This window comes from Callorhinus ursinus, unplaced genomic scaffold (genome assembly GCF_003265705.2).
Source record: "Callorhinus ursinus isolate GAN/ISIS: 27379988/994484 unplaced genomic scaffold, GSC_fseal_2.0 scaffold17, whole genome shotgun sequence".
In the NCBI taxonomy this organism is placed as follows: Eukaryota; Metazoa; Chordata; class Mammalia; order Carnivora; family Otariidae; genus Callorhinus; species Callorhinus ursinus.
Window position 1 is genome coordinate 15,153,605 of NW_027397079.1, and position 24,455 is coordinate 15,178,059.

At 42.6% G+C, this 24,455-nt stretch overlaps 1 protein-coding gene across 3 annotated transcripts in view; it reads left to right on the top strand.

Moving 5' to 3' along the window:
• STOX2 (storkhead box 2) overlaps window positions 1-24,455 on the top strand; it is a 209,238-nt gene that overhangs the window by 38,999 nt on the left and 145,784 nt on the right. The window lies entirely within an intron of this gene.

The following is a 24,455-nucleotide window of genomic DNA, read 5'->3' on the forward strand; positions in this document are numbered from 1 at the left end:
ATTGCCCCCTTTCCTCCCCCAGGCAGAGGTGGGCCCAGATCCCTGCAGCTCAGCTCTGGCAAGACCCTGACCCTGAGCTCTCTGTTGGGACCCAGCTCCTCGGGTCCTTCACCGGTCGTGTGGGGACAGGAACAGCGTTGCATAGAACTGCTGGGAGGATTAAATGAGAGGATATTGGCAATGCCCTTTGTAAGTGCTCCCCGAGTGGCAGGTAGAGAGGAGGAGGTGCACGTGGCCTGTCCTTGGCCATCTGTAAATGCCAGACCCCTCCCCTTTGAATCTTTCCTGTTAACCATGGCTACTTAAATCATTTTTATTACTATTTTTTTTTTTTTGCATCATCTGTGTATTAGTCTGCATGGGCTGCATAGCAAAATACCATTGACTGTGTGGCTTAAAAACAAAAGGAATGCATTTCCCGCTGTTCTGGAGGCCGGGAAGGCCAAGATCAAGCTGTGGGCAGAGTCGGTTCTGGGTGAGGGCTCTCGCGCTGGCTTGCGAATGTCTGCCCTCTTGCTGTGTCTTCATATGGAGGACAAAGAGCCAGCTCTGGTCTCTCTTCCTGTTGTTATAAGGACACTCATCCCCTCATGGGGGCCCCACCCTCATGACCCCGTCTACACCTAATCATCTCCAAATACCATTACATTGGGAGTTAGACCTTCAACACAGGAATTTTTTTGGCGGGGGGAGACACAAACCTTCAGGCCATAGCACTCTCTAATTTCTTTGTGTCCATTTTTATAGAAGAGCAAAATGGAAATTAATACTCTCAGAGGTTTAGTGAATTCCTGTATTTGCTCTTGTTAGGATCCCACATTGTTGTCACCAAAAAGGCAAATCCCGACCAGAGTTTCTCTCTGAGCTGAGCAGCAGGTTTTAAAGACAGGAAGAGGGATTGAAAAGGAGAAGACAAAGGGAATAGCTCAACCAGTTGATATGCAGGTTAAAATTTACTTCTGTTGGTAAATACCCACGCAGAAATTTGCATCTTATGGCTTGTCATCTATTCGTCCTATTCAGCCAGCCCAAGCACAGCTATATTCCCATGATGGTAATGATATTTGGTGGTAATAGTGTGTGTGTGTGTGTGTGTGTGTGTGTGTGGGAGATAACTGCTATGTTCTTTGCTGTTCAGTGTTGGCTAGTGTTGTGATATGATGCTGCCCCACCCCCCATAGTGATCAGGACCAGAAGTGTGGGCAGTTGGGCAGACTTGCTCAAGATCACATCACAAGTTAGTGACAGAGCTGAGATTGAACCAGGCCGGATACTCAAGTCCTGTGGAATTGTCACATCTTTCTACTTCCTACAACCCCCTGGATAGTTGAAAAGCACTTGTCTAAACCTTATCTTTGAGGCTGGATAAGAGTTTCCTGTTTCAGCTTCCCATGTCCCGCCAGCTCTGTCATATTTGATCTAGCCATTTTGTGTCTCAGTTTAAGTGCTGGGGAAATTTTAGGGGGTAAACTCTTTTTCCTTCCTCTAGGGAAGTGTCACCATTCTTTGCCCGTCATTCAATGCTAAATTCCGTAGGATGTTAGGGACAAACTTATACTGGATAGGAAATTAAAACTAATTCTTCAGTGCACTGGCCAATGCATTTTAAAATTTAAATTTTGCTTTCTTGAGATGCTGTTTGAGGCAGAGACTTGTGTAGGTGAGTAAAGAAAGAATGGCCGATAGAAAACAATTTTTTAAAAAAGCAAGACATAAAGAAGTCATTTTCTGATCCTTGCAAATATCAGGATAAGTATTCAGTTCTCTTTTGAGGCTTGCATCTCGAGAGTATCTTCCCATTTATGAAATGACATTATTTTTCTAGGCTGCAGCTTCTTACAGTGTTTAGAGTTTGGGAATTGCTTTTGTAGAACTACATTCTTTAGTTCAAGTATGTTTATCTCATCAAAGCTTGGAATATAGCTGCCTGGACCCTGGGGTGGCCACTTGGCCTTGCAACTCAGTTTTTTTTTTTTCTAAGATTTTATTTATTTATTTGAGAGAGAGAGAGAGAGAAAGAGAGAGTGCACAGAAGCAGGGAGAGGGGAAGGGGCGGAGAGAGAGGCAGACCCCCCACTGAGCAGGGAGTCCAACATGGGGCTCGATCCCAGGACCCCAGCTGGGATCATGATCTGAACCAAAGGCAGACACTTAACTGACTGAGCCACCCAGGCACCCCTGCGACTCAGTTTATTATGGGAGAAGACACAGGGAAATGCTGGTCTCCTTGATTTTCATGAGCTGAGAGACTAGTCTGGGAGCAGCCTCCTCAGTCTTCTAGGCTCCTAAAAAAAGTGTTGACCTGGGTCCCCAAGAGTTGCTTAAACTTTCTGAATGGAGGGACCTGTGATGTCACCAGACAAGCAGGAAACCTGCCACAGAACTACGTGACTGGCTGGATCCGGATCTGGGCTTCTCCATTGACCTTGCAGAAACTGGCTTTTCAATGACTCCCGGTTATTTTTTTTTTTTTTAAGATTTTATTTCTTTATTTGTCAGAGAGAGAGAGAGAGAGAGTGAGTGAGAGCACAAGCAGGGGGAGCTGCAGGCAGAGGGAGAAGCAGGCTGCCTGCTGAGTAGGGAGCCCGACGCAGGACCCCAGGATCATGACCTGAGCCAAAGGCAGACGCTTAACTGACTGAGCCACCCAGGTGCCCCAGATATCTCCCAGTTATAAAATCAGATGTTTCTATTGCTTCTGTCTGGGCATTGTCGGTTTAGTGCATGTTCATCATTCCTGACTACAGTTTCGTATTTAATAGTTTATCCTCCTTATGTGACTATAAACCTGGTGAGGGTAACGACTGCGTTCATCTCAGTCATGCATGTTCAGTGCCTTGTATGTAGTTGTAAGAGTGACTGACTGGGGGATGAGTGTGGAACATTGTGCCTTGAACAGAATACAGTACGGATTCGATTAACGCCTGTGGAGTAAATGTTTTCTTCTTACTTTGAAGTTGTGTTTCTTTACTTAAAAATTGAGGGCTAACATAATACGGTGAAACACATAAGGTGCATTAACCTTAAGTATACAGCTCAATGATTTTATATATACACACACTCACTATATATATATATATATATATATATATATATATATATGCATATATACACGCACACACATACCATGGAACAGCCAATCAAATTGAGAAGATGTAGAAATTCCTGGCATTCCCTAAGGTTCATTTTTAGAGGGAGGTGTCTGTGTTATATATTCTAACAGTAAAATTCATTTACTTAGCTTTATTTTCTAGAACACTTACCACGTACATAGCATTATGCTACATTCTAAGGGATACCTACCAAAAATAAGGTACATTCTGCCCTTCAGAAGCCTCCTTATTTGGTTTGAAAGACAGGACTAAACATGAAATAATCCAGTAACTTGATGTTTACCGAACTTAGCACTGTAGACCAATGGTTTCTGGATTTTATGCTTGTATTTATTTTTTTAATGACAGAATCCCTTCTTCAAATTAACACCTACCTGGAGCCCAACATAGAAAACAAACAAGCAGAGGGATGTTTAGGTTGAAGCTGGAGTAAGGAGCCCCTCCTTGCCCAGGAGTAAGTGCTGTGGGAGTTCAAAGCCGAGGATTCCTGCGGCTGGAGCAGATAGGGGAGACCCTGGTACTGGAGATGAAAGATTTATACTCCGGGGGTGGGAAGCTCAAGGCAGCTGGAGGAGGGGAAAGTGGCCTCCCAGCCTGGGAGACGTGTGTGGAAAAGGAGTCTGCGGTCTGAATCCATGTCATGGAGGGAGCCCCTTTGAGGTGGGTCCCTCGGGAGGGTGCCGGGCAGGGGTTAGTGAGGACCAAGGAGTGACAGTAGCTGCAGGTGGTGCAGAAGGGTGAGGGTGACGAAGAGTTATTCTACCCAACATTACATTAGATTTCCTTGTGCATTTTGTTTAAATTTTACTCCAGATAGACATCCGTTATTTTTCTTTAGATAGCCAGATCAACCCCAGAGAATAACTTCAGGGGAAGGAGGGTGAGTGAGTTCCGTCTGTGGTCTGCTGGGGTCAGGGGCAGGGACTCCACAGTGCCGGGTAATACCGTTTCCTTGAGCCGTCTGAAGACTTTCAGGACTGAGCAAAAGTCTGAGGACTTTAAAATGGGAGTTGCAAATAATGAGTGCAGAGACTAAAAAGAAAGGCACGGGAGGTGCATTTATATTTATAAAATCTAATGACACTGAGGCAGTGTGAGTGCTCCTAATTATACATAGAAAAGCTGTTAAAAGGCTCAAATGTACCGAGTCTGTGTCGACCAAGGTGGAGTGAGCTATTGTTTGTCTGTTGGAGTGGCCTGCATTCCTACAGGTGAATAGATTGTCATTAAATGTAGTTAAATGACAGTTTACAAAATGGATCCTGCTACCTGAGTTGTGCTTTGTAGCAACCCCTGTAATGTCAGCAAAGGTGAGCTAGCCCACATTGATTAAAATAATGCCCTATCTGGTTCTATAAGAGGCTCAGAATTTAAGAGATTCAACTTTAGAAAGTAGTCATGAAAAATAATTTTTGTGGTTGTCGACAGCAAAATTGATTACATTTCCATTTGCAATTCTTGGACCACTAAATTCAGTCTTTTTTTGTGATTTAGTTCTACAAATTCAACAAATACGTGACAGACATTTACTGAGTGTCAACTGTATTCCAGGTGTGGTACTGTGAGACATAGTAATGAACAGAATTGCCAAAGTTCTTGCTTTCATGGAACTTGTATTATTGTGTGGTATTTCTAATGTTTTTCTACAGTCTCATCAACAAGGTGAAATTATTGCTTAAGAAAGCATAAGCAACTCATTTGGCTGAAGTCTCAGTGGATTTTCAAGTATGTAAAATTTGGGGAAGGTGAAGATTTTAAGAAAAAAGTAGATATAAAGATGAATTCCAATTCAACATGTTAATACCCTTTTGATGTCCACTAGTTAGTAGCATTGTAGAACTTTCTCTCTCCGTCTTAGTATTCCAGAATTCTTTCAAAATTACTAACAGATATTGCTAAATACTTCATTTCATGTGGAAAATAAATAGAATTTGACAGCCAATAGCCATAGCTAAGTATATACATGGACAAAGTATGTAAATATCAGTGATGTGGAAATGTGTCATCCATTGACCAGGAAGGTCTTGAGTGATTTTCACAGTAAAAAAAAAAAAAAAAAAAAAAATGTATCTGTAAAATGTATGTGAAAACTTTAGCCATTTCTTTTATGTTTAGCTGTTAGAGTAAAGATGTATCTTAAACCACTAAACGTTAAGTGACACAAAGAAACATTATAGGGCATTAATGTGGTCCAGGGCCTAAATCACTCTCACTTTCATGATTTCTTGAGGATTTTGAGGGAGGAGAAACACATAAGCAAATGAGGGGAAAGACATTTAGTGATGATTGTCTACCTGAAAACCAAATAAACATGTTAAAATCATCAGTACACATGTTTCTCTTGTATATATAAAAAGCAGTTGCTTCTTAGAGAGGGATATTAAAAAAATGCAAGCCCAACTTATAGTCCTTTCCTTAAATAGAAAAGCACCAGTATTAAAAAGATGATTAATCACCCAATGTTTTATTTGGAGTTTTACTTCAAACCCAAGAACTCTTGGTGGTTTCTAAACTTGGTGCTAAGGAATTTTTGTGTTCCAAATTTAAAAATACCATAATTTGTCAATTACTTTAACACTTCTTAAATTTAAGTTTTAGAGACAATTTAGAGAATAACAATGCAAATAAACTAAGAACTATGTATAACATTAGTGGAAGAAAAGTAATTTTCCTAAAGGTCCCCTATAATATATTTCTGGGGTTTTTTTGTATTCAAAATTAGCGACCACTGAATGCACTAGCTTGAGTGCTTAGAAGTGTTTTGTTTTGTTTTGTTTTAGCAAAAAAAAAAAAAAAAATCCCCCCAAAACAAAAAATCCTAGATTTTCTTGTCTGAATTTTAATGACTACAAGGGTAATAGCTCGAGAGAAATTTTTGGAAAGAAAAAAAATCCATCCATTATTTCATAACCGATTCATTCCACATTCTTCCTATGCCAGTTTATTTTCTGATAATTGTAATTATAGTTGACTCATAGTTCTGTACGTTTGTTTTTCCTCAGTATTTATCAACATATATTAATATATATTTATGTATGTTTATATGTCATATAAAAATATAATATATATTATAGATATAAAATAAATATATGTTGAGGGGCACCTGAGTGGCTCAGTCAGTTGAGCCGCTGACTTTGGCTCAGGTCATGGTCTCAGGGTCCTGGCGTCAGGTCTCATGTCAGGCTCCCCACTCAGTGGGGATTTTATAAATAAAATCTTTATTTATTTGAGAGAGAGAGTGAGTGAGCACAAGCAGGGGGAGGGGCAGAGGGAGAAGAAGCAGACTCCCTGCTGAGCAGGGAGCCCTTTGCGGGGCTTGATCCCAGGACCCCGGGATCATGACCTGAGCCGAAGGCAGATGCCTAACCAAGTGAACCATCCAGGAACCCTCCAGTTCCAATTTCTTCCCTAAAAAGTCTAATAGATATTTTTGTAAAAACAAAACCATTATTCAATGTGGTGAATTTACATTTGTTGAGTATTCTGGAATATCAGTCTCTGAAAAAGAGACACACCATCATGAGTAGTTATTAGGATGGCAGTCATTTTTTTTTCTTCTTCTTCCTCTCTGAACCTGTCCTAGGGAGTTCCCATGGTCCAGTTGAATATTTTCTGCTGAAAAATGTCTTCAGGAAAGCAACAGTGGATTTCTTAGAAAAACCAACCTGTGAACTCATTTCTCTTTTTAGGTTGCCTGAGATTTGTAGGTGAGTGAAACCAAGGTGAACAATTGCTTTATTTTACTCTAAAATCAGCAGTTTTACTCACTTAATCTTCTTGTATTTAAAGTCTTTTTTTGAAAAATAAAACTGGGTGTACTTTCACTATACCTAATGCAGTCAGTTTTTCTTCTCTCACTTTCGTTTGACAACTTCATTATTGAATTGTGAAAAATAGCCCTGGGTTCAGAAAATTTTTACCTTGAGGGATACAAAAAAAAAAAAAAAAGTCATGTTAGTAGTAAAGTAAGTCGTTGCTTGTGTTAAAAGTCAAGGTGAGTCATTTAACTGCATCTATTAAAAAAAATTCTTGTACTGATTACCTCTGGTAGAGATTATGAATTGGATGCTAAAATCATTAATAAAAATGCCTCTAAATTATTTTAAATTACTCAACTTCATCTCACCACAGAGTTAGCATGCTTGTTCATTCCACACAAATTTATTGGGCCCCTCACCTACTATGTGTTGAGTATTTTATTGGACATAAATGTGACTGAAATGTGGACTCTGACCCCGGGCTAAAATGTTAACTTCACAGATAAAGTTCATCTGTAAAATGAACTTTACACATTACAAATAACATCATTAAATTCTCACAAGAATTTCGTAAAACAGATGTTGTTTCACTTATTTTAATGATGAAGTGGAAACACAGAAAACACAATAGCCTCCCCAAGGCGGTCTCTAATGCAGTTCCTTAGATTACCAATCAGGTGATCTTTGTAAGCTACAGAGAGGACTCTCTGACAATCTAAAAAGAACAATAAAAATATGTCCACCACAGCTAAATACAAAATAGAAAGTAATACATACAATGAGGGAAGTACAGCAGAAGTGGTGCAAGAGACCAGAAGAGGGAGAGATGGCTTCTGGGCAGGGGAGGGACAAAGGAATACCACTGGAATCTGGCTAGGTGGACTTTACTCTCACAGAGCTGGGGAAGCTCTTTTCATCCAGCCCTGGAAAAGCTTCAGTAAAGCTTAAGCCGGGTAGGAAATGAGCATGGGAAGATTGGAAATAGGAGTCGTCAGCAGTTCCATTTATCTGGGGTACAGAATGTGCCACACAGAGTTTTTGGAGATGAAAGCCAAAAAGATGGAAGAGAGACACATATTCCAAGTCTTTGATGGCAGATCAAGAAGTTTTAATTTTATTTCCTAGGAAATGAAGAACCATTTGGGGTCTCAAAGCAGAAGTGTGATTAATCTAGGAGGAGTTTCAAACACAGGAGTTGCAAACTCAAATGCCTATAAATACCAAGCAGGTAACAAGTGAAGTGGAGAGGATGTGGAAAAAGAAGAGGATGTCTTCAATTGGGGATCGTTGTCATTCATTGCTTTAGGAACCCAACCTCTCACCCTAATGTGGATTTATTGTTCTCTTGTGCATATGTGCTTTATTGTCACAAATTATGTCTTTATTCCACATGTGCTTCTCGACATAGATTGTAATTATTGTTTTATGTAGTTGTCTTTTAGGTCATACACAGAAAAAGGAAATAAGTACATATACATTAATACTGATTTTTATATTTACCTATGTAGTTAACCTCTGCTAGGTTTTCATTTCTTCATGCAGATCAAGTTATTCCCAGTTTCCATTCATTTCAGCACGAGGGATTCTGTAGCATTTCTTGTATGGTAGTTTGCTAGCAGATTTTGTTTATCTGGGAATGTCAATTTCTTTGTCAGTCTTGAAGGCTAGTTTTGCTGAATATAGAATTCTTAGTTGATAGTATCTTTTAGCACCTAGATGTCATCCCGTTGCCTTCTGGTTTCTGTAGTTTCTAACAGGAAATCAGCTGTTAATCTTATAGTGGATCCTTTGTGTGTGACAAGTCTTTTCTCGCTTTCCACTTTTGAGATTCTCTCTGTTTTTCGGTACTTTGATTACAGTGTGTCTCAGTGTAGACCTCTGAGTTTATCATACTTGGAGTCCATGGAGCTTCTTGAATATGCAGATTAATGTTATGGTCATTATTTCTTCATGTGTTCTTTCTACTTCTTTTCCTCCTTTCTTTCTGTTATGCATATGTTCATATGCTTGTGGTGTCCCTTGAATTTCTCAGACTCTGTTCATTTTCTGCTATCAAGATTGGGTAATTAAAATTAATTTATCTTCAAGTTCACTAGTTCTTTCTTCTGTTTGCTCACATCTGTTGTTGAACTCCTCTCTTCCAATTATTATACTTCTCAACTACAGAATTTTCTCTTTTTCCCTCCTTCTCTCTCCCTCTGTCTTTCCTCCTCCCTCCCTCTCTCTCTCTCATGTGTGTGTATATATATACACACACACATATGTGTATATGTGTGTGTGTATATATATAATATCTATTTGTTTATCTATATGTTCTATTTGGTGAGACACTATTTTCTTGGTTTCCTTTAGTTTTTTTGTATATGGTTTCTTTAGATTTTTGAGCATATTTAAAATAATTGATTTAAAGTATTCTAGTAAGTTCAATATCTGGGCTTCCTCAGAGACAGTTTTTATTAATTTCTTTTCTCCCTATGTATGGGCCATCCTTTCTTGTATCTTTGCACACCTTGTAATTTTTTTGTTGAATTTTTTGTTGAAAACTGATGTTTTGAATACTGTAATGTGGCTACTTTGGAAATCAGATTTCTGCTTCACAGATTGTTCTTGCTTTTTGTGGTTTAGTGACTTTTCTGAACTAATTTTGTGAAGTTGTATTCTCTGTCATGTAAGATCACTGAAGTCTTAGCTTAGTGATCAACTAGCAATTTGACAGAGATTTCCTTAAACATCTCAAACAGACAGAAAGTAATAATAGTAATAATAATAAGAAGAAGAAGAAGTAGGAGGAGGAAAAGGAGAAGGAGAAGAAGAAAGAAATTTTAAAAAGAAAAAAAAAAACCACATAGTAGGCTGTGTGTTTTGGGGCATGCCTTCAACACTCAGCCATGCAGTTTATGACTCTACCTTAGCCCGAAAGTCAGGTGGAAGTGAGAGATCAGGGCCTTCTCAGGTCTTTTCTGAGCACACCTTGCTCTGGACATGTGTAGGAGCTATTAGATTCCCAGCAATATGTGGGAGCTTTTCAAAGTCCTTATTTCCTGAAGTATCTCATTCCCAGCCTTTTCTCGCAGGCTTTTTGGTGTGTCTGTTATTTGTTCCAAAGAGTATCCCTTGCCCCTAGTGGCGGCAGAAAATTCATTTGCCTTTAACTTGTTTGATAAATGCCTCTTGGGTACTCACTTCTTCACCCAGGGAGAGCTCTGAATTAGGTGAAATACAGAGAAGCCCTTTGCACCAGTCCTTCAGGGAGCCACCAGACAGATCCAAAAACAAATAACCATAATTATTTGGAAAGAAGGTCTGCACTGCTCCTTTCAGCACCAGGCACCCACACTAGGCAAGGGGGTTGCGTCTTCAAGACCACCACTGAGCTAGGTTGGGGACATGGGGCTAGGGTAAGTTAAAATGCCACAAATGTCTCCTACTGATATTTAGCCACCTTTTTCTTGATTGTGTGTTCACCTGGTTGCTGTAAACATTTAACTGGCTTCCAGATTGGGGATGAAGTTGATTCTGACAGTTTCTGTTAGCTGTTTATGGAAGATCTAGCCCATGTTCCCCACTCCACCGTTTTCAGTGATGTCACTCATGTGCCTTAAAAGTATTGTACATCTCAAAGAAAACGTACGTATGAGCTAAGCACAAAATGGTGCCTCACTACAACCTTGGGTATAGAACAAATTGGGGAGGAGAGTGACTGAATGAGAAGAAGGAAGAAGGAAATGGGGGGATATTGACCACCCCAACCCAGGGCCCCCAAACTCAGCAGTCCTCCTGGTAAGTAAAGCAGTTCATGAGTCTCTTCTATTAGGGGAAAGGTGTTTGGTCACCTGTCACAGAAAACCTGGCTAATACTAGCTCAGACAGATAGGAATTTATTTGACTCACATAAGAAACCTGGAATGGACAGTCAAGAGCTAGAGAAGTAGCCCAATGACGCTGTCGAGAATTCAGGCCCCATCTGTCTTTCTCTTCTAGCATCATTAGAATATTGTCTCCTATGTCCTCTGTTGTTCCCTTTTAATCTCAAGGTGGCTGCAGGAGCTCTAGATATTTCCTGTGCATTCAAGGCAGAGGATTGGCGCAAGGCCTTTTCCTGATGATTTTTAAAAAATATCAGGACAGAAATCCTTCTCAGAAAACTTCTTATATTGCATTAGCCAAAAATAAGTCGGACACCCTCTCTGATCAGTCACTGGACAAAAGGAATGAGATTTACCATGACCCTTTCCTTAGGGCCCAAGCAAGGTCTGTCTGTCAAGAGGTCAATGGACCAAGGTCCTGTAGGCCAGGAAGAAAGAAGGAGGCTAACTATTCAGTAGGCAATGGACAGTGGTGGTCATAGGCAGAAACTAGGAGAGTTGGCCGAGGCGGGTGGGAGGTGGCTGCTTGGAAGAATAGTAGCTGGCTGCTTTGTTCTAGACCATGCCCATATGGGCGCAAGCTGTCATAGTTACGGGGAAAGTGGAAGGTTAGGAATGAGGATCGGAAACACAGAATGTCCAGGCAGCCATATAACACGGGTAAAACCAAAAGTGTCAATTCAGAACCAAAATAAGCCAAAGCCGGTGGTGTGTCCAAAGCTGGAACAGGATCCCGGAGCCCGTGTCAGGGCCCAGATGGAGCACATAGAGTTCTGCTGAGCACCTGGTTTCTGGCTCTTGTCTTTGCTTGGTGGGAGTTCACACTACGCTGAGAGCTGGCAAGCGGTTTCTGACAGGTGTGGCGACCTCTAGGCCCTCCCGACTACTAGTTAATCTGGGGAGGAACATGGTGTGGCGGGGGCTAGCAGATTCCAAGCATTGAACTGGAGACAGAAGAAAGGTTTGTCGGGGCCAAGTTGGGAAACTGGCAGGAGTCCCGGACCCAGGAGGAGCCCAGTGTTCTGGGCAATCCCCAAAACAGGAGCTTGGGAACAAGGCCTAGAGGGGAAGCCCTGTTATTTGAGGGTTGGAGGCAGGCTGGGATCAGGGAACTGGGAGCTCTTTGATGAAAAGTGGGACTTTCGAGAGGGACTGTCGGTCGGTGCTCCCTGCTGTCGGACTCCAGGGTGGAGCTGGCTCCAGTTGAATTAAAGGTCTCCTGCCCCAGGGCGGGATTGGTCGTGGGAATGGAAGAGCAGGCCAAGCCTACTGCCCACGGGAGGTCTGCTGGTCCCACCTGGCTATGGAAAAGAGCTTCATAGGGGATAGACACAAGACATATTTTGGAGAGAGTGTTTAGAGGACTTTGCAAGAGGAAGACAGTGCTCGCCCTGGAGAGTAGGTGGCTGGGCTTATAAAAAAAAAAAAATTGGAAAGTGGAGGCAGCAGCAACAAGCCCCTTGAGTCTGAGCCATACATAGGACACCTAGGTGGGGCTGTCCGTAATTGGCCATGTGAGACTAGAACTTGGGAGAGAGTAAAATAAAGGCTGGAGTCATCCACATCAAGATAATGACGGGGTAGGATTGGATCGGGGGAAGGCATGGAGAGAGTTCAGCACGCTGTTCTATTTATGTGCCACAAAGGAGAAGCCCTTCCACAAATGGTGGTGCTTCTTTCCTGTTCGTTTTACTGCCCCATGAATTCTTTTTCCAGATCCCTCAGATTTCTGATGGATTTTTCTTTCCTAATGTTTTCAGTTATACTCGATTTCCCCAAATATCTGCATTTTCTTATTGAAAAGTTTATTCAGATTCTTAAAGGACCAAAAAAAAAAAAAAATTGGAGAATATCATCTTTCCCAACCCCCAGACAAGATTTTTGTTTATTATTCTTTATGATTTCTGTTTATAATAATTGTTATTTATGGGTAATCCCCAAGATTCTGTAGTGAGATTTCTTTTAAAAATGTCAAAAGAAGAATATGTTGCAACTTTCTCTTTCATGCTTTAATCAGGCAGCAAATGGGAGAAAGGAAGATGCTGCTTTGTGTCACACCTACATCAAAATTATTCTAGATTGGATGATCTGACCACACCTTGTAAATTGGGAGGAATATTCCTTCAAGGCGTGAAGGATTCTTCTGTGTAAGTTAGAGGTGGGTTTTTAAGGATTTATCTTAACAAGGAAAAAGAAAAATACTTAAACGTAGCTAATAAAATAAGTTGACGGAAGGGTGCCTCAGTGTAACTAACAGGTGGGAGAAAGGTGTCAATTCTTAACTGTCGGAATGGCTAAATAGTTACTTGAACCTGTGATTTCAGGGGTAGAGTGTCAGCTAGTTTCTCAGACGCACACGGTAAATGTAAAGAACTTCCCAGAACTGAGGTCAAAAGCTACAGATGGGGTAACCAAGTGTTGATGAAAGCAGGACAGTGTCGAGGGTGGAAGGCAGTGTCAGGGATGGTTACACACTGGGGACTGTCCTGGGCTGCATGGGACTTGGGTCACCTTAGCTCTAGACCTCCGTCGGGGTTCACTGTTCACATACTTCAAGGTGCAATGAAATGCAAGTAAGGCATTTCCTCCTGGTCCCGGTCTCCAAGCTGAAGCACTGTTTCGTGATATAAAACACAGGTGGTTCGAGGGCCTGGAAATGCCCAAATGAGATCGTCTTAGTTGTTAACGCTTTTCCGGTTGCTTTTCAAGTGTAGGTGACAGTGTTTGGAGACTTGTGGAGTGCATTCAGGGCCCGGCCCCGAAGGTACTTAATGACTTCAGTGTGGGCTTTTAATCTCCTGCCCAAGTGCTATCTCGCTTGCCCAGACAAGCCCTTCACCATTACAGGAGAGTGTGGGAAAATTAAGGCTGCCAAAGCCACCGGGGAAGGAAAGGCATGTCGGAAGGTAGAAATGAATTGCATTAGTATTTATTTTCGTGCGGTCTGGAAACACGAAAGCTCTGTGCCGCTGCAGGAGGACCCAGCACCCTCCCATGGAAGACGGAAAAGAGAATAAGGAGATTGAAAAATATCCACAGCATGGCTATCTTTAATGTTGGAGTTAGCTATCAGGAAACCTGAAATGCTGAATGTAGTAAAATGCTGACTTCAGCTTCACTTCACATGCGGTAACCTCGGCACAGAACAGCGTCTCTGGCACCAAAGGAAATCAAGAGAATAAAGCAGAAGTCGTCAGGATTTGAAGGAAGCCGCAGATGATTACCATCTGTACATTTTACAGACCGCTCGCAAAACTAAGAAGCCAGGACCCACACTGGAGAGTAAGTATATTGAACTCGGGGGTATGTTTCTAGACGGAGGAAACTCAGGAATTGGTCTGAATTTTTAAAATACAATACTTCACAAGAACTGACAGGTTTCTTTTCTTTTTTTTTTTTGGGGGGGTCTGGTGACATTGGCACTAATAGTTCATTTGTCCAAAATCTGAAACACTAGGAGGTTTATTTGTGTGTCTCGTGTGGGGGCTACGATCACTATAAACTTGTACTCCACCAGGCCCTCCTACTTTCATGATTTCTCCGTAAATGGAGAATTATTTGTCAATTGCTCTCCACGTTCAGATGGTTCTCATAAATGCGTTTTCGTGTTCTTTCCAGACACTTGTGGAAAGGTCATCATGAAACACATTTAAGTGTTTGGGAGAATGAATTGGTTCATCGCTGTCATAGATCACTTAGCTTGGACTTTGCTATTTATTAGCCAAAAGAAGGGTACCTTCGGATGAGCCCACAGGAAATATCTTTTTTTTTTTTTTGGAAGCTTGTTTTTTTTTTTTTTTTTTAAGATTTTATTTATTTATTTGACAGAGAGATAGTGAGAGCAGGAACATAAGCAGGGGGAGTGGGAGAGGGAGAAGCAGGCTTCCCGCCGAGCAGGGAGCCCGATGCGGGGCTCGATCCCAGGACCCTGGGATCATGACCTGAGCCGAAGGCAGACACTTCAGGACTGAGCCACCCAGGCGCCCCAGGAAATAGCTTTAGATGAGCTTTCTTTGCCCCATGTTTGGTTGACGTTGCAATTTGAGCCAATAGCAAGATCCCCTACAGCTGAGACCTGTGCAGAGACCTGACGGAAAACACAGAAGCTGTAGATGGTGCGTGTACATATGCGTGTGCTTTCATCAGGATTTCTATTTGTTCTGAGGGCTTTGACCAAAATTTACAAACTCTAGCCCTTGAAAAAAACTAGATTCATGGGAGGCCGGGAGGGGTCAGGAAGGGGAGAGTTGAATTTGTTCTTTTTTTATACAAAGTGAACGTATGTTTTAAAATAAAAGACAGTGCACAAGAGAGGCCCGCTTTTCTGAAATGTTTACATAAAAAGTTAAATCCTATGTAAATGGAACCATTAGGTAAATTATTTGACATCTCATTGGGAAATAGAAGCTTGCTTATAAACGGGTTTGAAAGCGAGCCCTGGAAATAAATTTAATGGGGTAATTTTAACTTGAAAATAGCAATTAATGACAGATTGCAGAAGTCAGCCAGTGAATCGTAACTTGGTGCTTTTCTGTCCAACGCATATGGAAGATTGTTTATAAACAGGGAGTATTTTTTAATGTGCATACGAATTTAGTATAATACTTGGCAATTCTTGGCTAGTTTGGCAACATTGAAATCTCAAATCTTTGAGACTCAGCTGAGTCTCCTGGATATGAACTGTTCCGTGGATAGATTTGTTCTTTCCTGACAAGCCCTGAAACCTTAGTGTTTAGCAAGAAACTCTTCACCCTGATTTTCTTTTTCCTTTGGTGATCAATCTGAAACCCACAGAATAACTCAATATGGAACATTTGGCCAAGTTAAAATAAGGGGGAGTGTAAATAACAGAACTAATTCCCACACCTGTTGTACACTAGGTTAGCAAGGAAGTGGAGTCACACGCATTCGTTTTAAGTGCTTAATTCTGAAAACTCCTTGTCCCAACTGTTCGCTTTGCAATTATGGCGTACGTTCGAGTCTCTCCTACAGCAGGGTGCTCCCAGGTTAGTACAGACCATTCCAGTTCTTTAATTAATGATGCAGATTCTTTGTCTATAGACTAGTCTTGGGGGAGTCATTTAGCATATGTGAAAGGGGCCGTGAGGCTGGACTCTTGGGTCCTATTTGATAAATTGTTGCTTCAGTATATTAAATGGACCCCAGCGTCCTGAAAACGTTCATGTAATTTCCACATGTTCACTTTTTCTTGCTGGAAAGTGTAACTTATAGCAAGAGTAGCTTGGAAAGAGCCAAGCTCATTATTGAAGAGAAACCAACGTTCAGTTCATCCGTTTAGCATACATTTTGCACATATCTTTGTGTGGGAAAATCTTCGGTAAAGTTTATTATGGATATGTTTATCATACATACACTTTTTTATGTGTATGTAAGCATCTTCAAGCTTAAGGGAAAAAAAGTGCTTGAATGGGCAGAGTTGATTGTTTTTCCGATTGCAAAAATACATGTGAGCAAGCCACGGGGTTTCGTTCAGCAGAAGGTATGGCTGGAATGACGCACGGAGGAATGTTAATGGCTTGTCTGGAAGCGTGCGAATGGGGGGCAAATGTGAGCGCTTCACCTCCGTCTGCCTGGGCAGGTCTGTTCTGAGTCAGCTTCCGGTCTCGGGCTTCATTCCCGGCCTTGCTGGGAGCTCCCTGACCGGCTTCCGGAAAGTCTTGCTGCAGAGGTGTACCTCTCATCGAACCACTCTGAGCGCGCCTTCTGAGGGCTGTGAAGCAGGCACGGGGATCTGCCCGCAGACACCTTGACCGAGGCTGCCGCTGTTTTCCCCCCCCCCCCCCCCCGTCCCCCGTCCCCCGCGGACTGGCCGCTAATAGTAGTAGCACGGTCCATAGGAACGTCACCTTGCAATTAACCAGCACGCACGGTGGGGGATGATAACTCCCTTGCTCAGGTACAATGGGGTGTGTTGCTTTTAGGGAAAAAGGGAAGGAAGATGTCAAGGCGCTACTTTAAAAATAGCCCTTTTTTTTGTTTGTTTTGCAGTAGTGTCTGTTTAAAAGTTAGTGCCCGTGTGTTTATGTCTCTGGCTGTGTTCCCTTTGGCCCTGATCCCAGGGGGGCCAAACCATCAACTACCAAATCTCATTGAGGAATTTAGTGTGGGAATTTACCCCACGGTTTGGTAGGCCATCTAAATGAGAGGAGAGGACAGAAGCAGCTTCAGCGAATGATCTGAGCGTGTAATTAGAGCTCAGTTTCGTGGTGTGCGCTGGGAGTGCCGTGGGCGGTCAGAGCACGGGGAGATCACACAGGTTTTCCTCTTCCTTCTGCCTCCGACGGCTGCCCGTGCAGGTCCCCCGCTTGGATTCTGAACAAGTCAGCCCTGACTCAGCTTCTCCTGAGCTGCGTTGTTTTACCTCCTCACTGCACAGCTTCGGAGAGGGTTCCGCTTTCATTCATCGGATTTTGTCCCTGACACCATTCTCTCTTGAATCACCAGCAACCTTGTCATTGGTCACCTTTCCTGTCCTGTCCCCAGGACTCTCACCTCCGCAGGTCCTTGTTGGTCTCGTCGGATTTGCAGCTCCCCTCCAGGGGTAGATTCTGGGAAGCTGCATTGTCCTTGATCTGCATCTGTTTGGTTGGCAGTACTGTCCCTCCCATGCCTCTTGTATTTCCCAAGTGTCTGTCCATTCAGCTCCTCCTTCTCTCAGACATTTCATCCACTCTCCCTGCTTTAGCGGTCGCCGCGGAGGATTCAGCAGTCCGCCACACTCCTCGGGCACCTGTTCTGCCCCAGGCATTGACCTAGGCATTGAGGGGGAGCTGAACGCGTCAGCTGGGCCCTGCCTCCCGGAGTCCAAGGTCTAGTGAGGGAAGGGAGACGAGGAGACAGCTCGTCTGGGCACAGCCCAAGGGCTGCCCGGCTGGAGGAGTCTGGCTCCTGTGGGCATCCTGGAGGGGTGCCTACTCTGAGCTGGGGCTGGGCGTGAGTCCTAAATCTACATCCACTTTGCTCCCCCCGCCCCCCGCCCCCGGTCTCAAACTTCAGTCCCTCTTGGATGACCTGTCACTACTTCAAGCAGACATGGCAAGGGGGAATGATCTTTTTTTTTGGCGGATTTGCTGACTTCTTTTTCTTTTTTTTTTAATTTAATTTTATTATGTTATGTTAATCACCATACATTACATCATTAGTTTTTGATGTAGTGTTCCATGATTCATTGTTTGCGCATAACACCCAGTGCTCCATTCAATACGTGCCCCCCCTTAATACCCATCAGCGGGCTAAGCCATCCCCCCCCACACACACAAAGGGGGAATGATCTTTTCGTCCAAACTCACTGCCCTCGGTGCTAGCCCCATTCCTGGCAGCATAACCAGCATTTCCCCCACGTGGGCTGAAAACCTGGGAGTCACACTGGATTTCTGATAGCCCTTAAATTCATCACCGAGTCAGGCGCCCACGTCTGTCAGCTCTTCTCCCCAGTTGCTCTTAGCTCTGCTTCCTTCTCAATTCCCGTGGCCACCGCCTGGGGCCAAATCCTCGCCAACTCCTTCCTGCACTGTTTAATATTTATAAACGGGCTATTTACTTACTCAGAGGAGATCTACAAAAATTACCCAAGTGGTTCATGTTCATGGGAGAAAGAAATTTGGAAAATACAGATAAGCAAAGAGAGAGAAGGAAAGAGAGAAGGGTGGGAAGAAGGAAGGGAAAAGTCACCTATTTCACCACTCAGATAATATCTCTGTTGACACTCTGAGGTTTTCCCTCCTAGTTATCTAAATCTTCTCATATATAAAAATGATAAAAATATCTTAAAAATTGCGATTCTATCACCTATATGGTTTTGTAGCCTACTTTTTGTATTTAACCTATGATTGCTTTTCCACATCTATAAATATAATTATTTGTCATAATTTTTCATGGCTGCATAATTATTGGAAATAATTTGTACTTTAATCTCTATGGCATTTGATTGTGATGTAATGAGTACTGGGTATTATATAAGACTGATGAATCACAGACCTGTACCTCTGAGACCAATAATATATTATATGTTAATTAATGGAATTAAAATAAAAAAATAAGTTAGAAAAATAATCTCTATGCCATTTCAATGTGTTTATACACCACTGCGAGGTATCCTTCTTAAAACTTTTTTCTTTCTGGCTCTTCTTCCATAGAAAAAACATCAATGGGTTCCTATTGCCTACACACACACACCCTTCTCTTTACATAGGAAGGTTTTTCTGATTTTCTCAGTCTTTGGGATTCTTTCTCTCATGAAGAATAAGATTATTTAGACCATATTTTGGTGGTTATCGAACATTAACAATGTATATGGTACATCGTTCAGGAAGGTGGGGCTCGGGATGATGGAGGTCGGTTCTTGGGACGCCCACAGTGCCTCGCTCAGCACCTTGCTCGCCCTTTGTCCATTCTCTCTTTTCCTCCCTTGCCATTCGGGTGTCCTGGAGCTACAGATGTGACCAAGGCCCCTCTGAGCTCTGGTTTCTGCAAAGTGAGAGCGGGAGGCAGCTGTGTCAACAGGCAGATACAACAGGGCAGGATCACGGTGCTGTGGGAGCAGAGAACCCTGAACGGGGTGACATCAGTGCGACAGGCACTCACTGAGTCAAGCTGGTGGTGATCAAAGAGGATGATGATGAGAGGATGCGGGAGGTGGGGGGCGCGGGGCAAACCAGACCTGGAAGCCCCCAAAATGAGACGCGGCAGGCAGCCCTTGGAAGGCAGGTGGGGAGCCGGGTTGCGGGTATTGGTGTGACTGGGACAGGAAAGAGATGGTGGGTCCAGGGGCTGGAAAACCTTTATGGGGAAGTCTCAATCCACTCAGCAGACGGTGTTGACTATGGATCACATAAAGGCAGCATGGTTCTTGCTCTCTCGGAGCTCTTAATCCAAGCCAAGATCGGTTCTGTGCTTTTATGAATTTTGATACTGCAAGTCAAATCCTGAAGCCCAGATGTTACTGGGCAATCCAAATTATTTTCTTGAATTGACCAGATTCTTTTTTTTTTTTTTTCTTAGTGTACCGAAAGGCTGAAACAGCTTTTTGATATCTAGGACTTTCTTTTCATTGCTTCAGTATTCCTTCCTGTCAGTGGGGATTCCTTCATGTCAGTGTGTGTGTGTGTGTGTGTGTGTGCGCGCGCGCACGCACGCGTGCGTTTATAAATTTATCAACCTATTAAAGCTAGGTGAGAAAATATATAGCTCTCTAGGGAAGAGAGGTATTCAAAGGTCGTACGTAATTTCACAGTTAAATGTCTGTGTGCCTTTAAATCACACCCCTCTTTGCTGATGTGTATACCTATTTGTATTTAGCGCACTGTGAATTTTTAAGTCAAAGAGAATCACTTGCTCCAGCTTTTGGATAGGGAGACAAGGAATCATTCGAGCTTCGCAAATAGGATCATAGTGTTTTAAACTGGGAGGGACTTTCTGTTTGGTCCAACCTCCTCCTTCATTTTGCTGAAAAGGAATCCGAGGCCCTCAAAGGTGAAGCAATTTGCCTAAAGTGACACAGCTAATTAGCAGCTCAGCCAAAACCAGAATCCAGTCCGCTGCCTTCCAGTTCTGTGACCTTTCCATTACAAAGAACAAAAAAAAAAAAAAAAAAAATCAAGAATTGAACCAACAAAGTAGGAGCTTTAATGCTCCTACTTCTTTAGAGAGTGTGAAGAATCCTGATGTACTTTAAAAGAAACATTTAAAAATGTATCCAGACTTGTAAAGAAGATCAGGACTATTTGTGATATGCTAATTACAAAGTATCTCCTTATGCAAGGAACAGGAAATTTGGCAGAAGGATGGGATTCAGAGCAACTTAAGAAAACCTCAACGATCGGACAAATGAGTGTTCTTTTTATTTCTTTGATAGTGTGTGGCTGCCCTCAAATTTGCGATAGGGTCTGCCACCTTTGTAATAAACCCCATAGGACCTTGGGGGAATCTGTCAGACACATGGAAGGAAAAGCAAACAGTTTCATTTCCATCTGAGTTTCCTCTGGTTTAAGTCAGGGCCTTTCCCAGAGTGCTTGCCTGCCAAGCTCCTTCCTGTAGAAACTTGTCAGTGCCCCCATCCATCGTTTGCAGAAGGATTATATTTTGGCAGCCGTGCAAATCACTCCAAGGTGACCCTCTATTTGGAGAAACAAATCCTTTTCAGTTGTTGTTACAGTACACTAATCCAACGATGCAAGTAGTTATTTGGGGGGAGAAAAAAAACACACCAAAGTCTGTTCTCTCCCCATGGTGGCTTATTCCCCCAGATCTCTTCTAACTAGAAGTGCCGTTTCTTCCAAAGAAGTTCTCAATGACGTAGAGAAAAACACCCGAACCTGGTCAGATTTCAAACTCAGCACCAGACCGGAAGCCCCAGGTCTGACTCTGCCTCCGGGAAGTCCTTCGGGCCAGAGCAGGCCATCCTGTTACCTTGGCAGGTCCTCACTGCCGCCGCTCTGGGGCACTTCTGCTCACCGTCTGCATTTATGCCACATACAAGGATTTCTGGTGTGTTCCATGCACAGGTGAAGTTCGTCTGGTGGTGGTGTTTGTAGATCCCTGAGAAGGTGTAGAGTAAGGGGCCGCATTCAACCCCTGTTGGCCTGTGACAGCCTCTAAGTAGGAAGGGGTCTGAGGAAGGGTGAGGACACCTCAGAATACCAGTCCTGACTCTATAAGTGACTTTCAAGCAGGACTCAGTAGAACACATATACATTTAAAATTAGAACAAATGAGTTCGGGATCCCAGTTGTGTTGACTTCCTACCTGTGTGACTACAATCAGATTACTTGGTCTCTCTGTGCCTCAGTTTCTCCATCCGTAAAATGGGTTGTGATGATTACTTATGGTATTTTTGAGGATTCGATGTGATAATATAGATGAAGTGCCTAGCAGGGTGTAGGGCTCATCGTGAGTCCTCAAAAATAGTAACAATTACTCTCATTTCCATATTCACGATTATAGAAACACCAATACATCAAAAACCATTTTGGTTTAAACCAAGACCCAAAAAAGAGCCGAAATAGACATTTACAGCTTGAGGAATTATCACAAAGTGAATGCAACCACGTAAACACCGTCGGGTAGAAGTGAGAACATGGACACCTCCTCATCCTCCCCATTTACAGGATTTCCTGCTTTTTCTCACCAAGTAGCTGTTTACTTGAACTTCTTGCATGCAACAGATATTTAATGGGGGTCTCCTAGATTCCCAACACCAGATCACAGTGGACACAGTAGGCCAGGGTGTTTGTCCTCATGGGGCTTACATCCTAGGAGGAGGAGCCAGGTAACAAAAATGCACATGAATACATTAATAGATTGATTTCTGACAATGCTCAGTGTTATGAAGAAAATAAGCTGGGTCATGGCCATCATGGGGTTTTTCTGAAAAGGTGGTCAGGGAAGACCCTTCTGCAGACATGACATTTGAGAAGAGCAGCCTGTGTAGAGGGAGCAGACACTGAGGTGGGAATGAGGGGGGAGGTCATGTCTGAAGAACAGGAAAAAGGCCAGAATGGCATGAGCAAGTGGTCCTTGATTTAGCAGGGTCCACGTCATGAGGACCTGATAGACTATGGGACAAAATTGGGTTTGTCCTCATTTAAGTGGGCTTTAAGATCAATTGTAATCAGTGCCATGAGAGAAGCAAAGGACCAAGGAAATTCAGAGGAGGCAGAGATTGTTTCCACTCCTCTTCCTACAGTGTCTTGCTGAACATTGTATACCGTGTTTTTCATTTATAAAGCATGCTTGCATGTAGGGTCTCCACTGGTCCTTGCGGTCACCCTAAGAGGTCCACAAGAAAGGTAGGATTATTATCTGTCAGAGGAGGACCACTGAAGCTGTGAGGGCTTATGGCCTATTGCAGGACTCTTTACCACACCAGGGAGCCCACTGATCCTCACGTTTGGATTATTCGTGTCATAAGGGCTTAGAATCTTCCTGTCTAAGAAACAAATTAACTCCTGCAGGCGACAGGTAGTCTTGTGTCTTCTAAAAGGTTATCAGTGGAATATCAGGGACATACAGTACTCATGAAAGAAGGGGTCCTGGGTTGAGTGAATGAGGACATGAGGCACAACACCTCCTCCCCACTGAGGTTTCTCAAAGTAAAATGCTGTAAACGCTCTGGGAAGCTCTGCAGTAAAGAAATACAGTAACCTCACCATTGCCCACACCTGGCCATAGGACCCTTGTTTATATGCAACATCCATTGACATCTCAAGGAATACAGGTTCTGGACTAGCCATTTGGAAAATACCAGCCCAGAGAGTAGCTATTTAGTGTTTACTAAATGGTGTCTTGAAAGAATTCAATTATTTTCTGAGCATAAAACTCCTTTCTCCATGACAGGATTAGAAACCACAGATGTAAAGCACTTCCATATGCTTAGTATGAAGAACCTGGATAAATGGAGATTCAAAGTGATGAAAAATCATAAATCCACTTCTGTTTTGAACACTAATGTTAATTACTTTGCCCTTTGGACTCCCAGCATTTCCATTAGTGCTGTGCTGTGATTGGCTTATAATTCTGGATTCTAGGAAGTTGAAGCTGGAACCGGTTTCATCTGGTTTAAAAGATAAGTATTCTAAATCACACATGGCTTTGATTTTGGATTATTTTCTATAAGGATATGTATTTACAAAGGAAAGAGTCCATTTACAGATCACTCGCCATCTCCTGTACCTGTTTCCATACAGATTCCTCTTTTAATTGTTTTTTTTTTTTTTCCCCTTACCTAGGGAGGTACAAACTGTCCCTGCACTTGCAGGAGATGCTTTTGATAGATGTTCCCAGAAACCCCACTGAACCCTGGCAAAGTTTGTGGAAAGTGCCTGATTCACTTCTAACTTCAACTTTAATTTCTCACAGCTTTTCACATCGCTTCACACCTTTGTTTCTCTCTGTTTCTTAGCTCCAGCTCCATCTGTGTTGTCTCCTTCATTTTGCTAACTCTGTGGTCTACACTCTTAAAAAATGTGAGTGTTACTTTATTTTAATACTCCATACTGCCTGGAGTTCAGCATTTCTTAAATTAGGGTTCACAAAGCAAAATTTTTGAAATATGTGAAAACTCAGAGGAAAATGGGGCTCTTTAATGCAGGACTTCTCAGTGCCTTTAATATTCTAATATGCATCATTGATCTCCAGAAGGGAGACCAAATAGTATTTTCCAAACTGATTTAACTACCAAAACTCTACCTCAACCCTTTTAGTTGCAACTTGTAGGAATGTTATTCTGCAAATCTTGCTTTGGAAAATGCTGTCCTAGGATCCAACTCAAACCTCTCGGCCTGCATTTTGCTGCATTATGCCCCATCTCCCCTTGGATTATCTGTCCCAGCCAAACTAATTATTTTATAATCCTCCTAAAACACTTTGCATTTCTCCACTTTTAGTCTAACCCTTTCTTGTCTCCTTGGATCCAATGATCTTTCCTCACAAGTCAGGTATGCTTTATTTTCTTTTCTTGGCACCTGTGTGAGAGATCACAGTTCTTCAAATCTCAACTCCTCTGGGAAGATTTTCCTGACCACCATAATCTACAAAGAATCTCTCTTAAAGTTCTTATCATCTGTATCGCACCATTAGCTGGTATTAATGTTTACTGCCTTGTGGTTTATCATGTGATAAACCATGTTGTCTCTGCTTCTGGAGGCTGAAACCTGTGTGTGTGTGTGTGTGTGTGTGTGTGTGTGTGTGTGTGTGTGTGT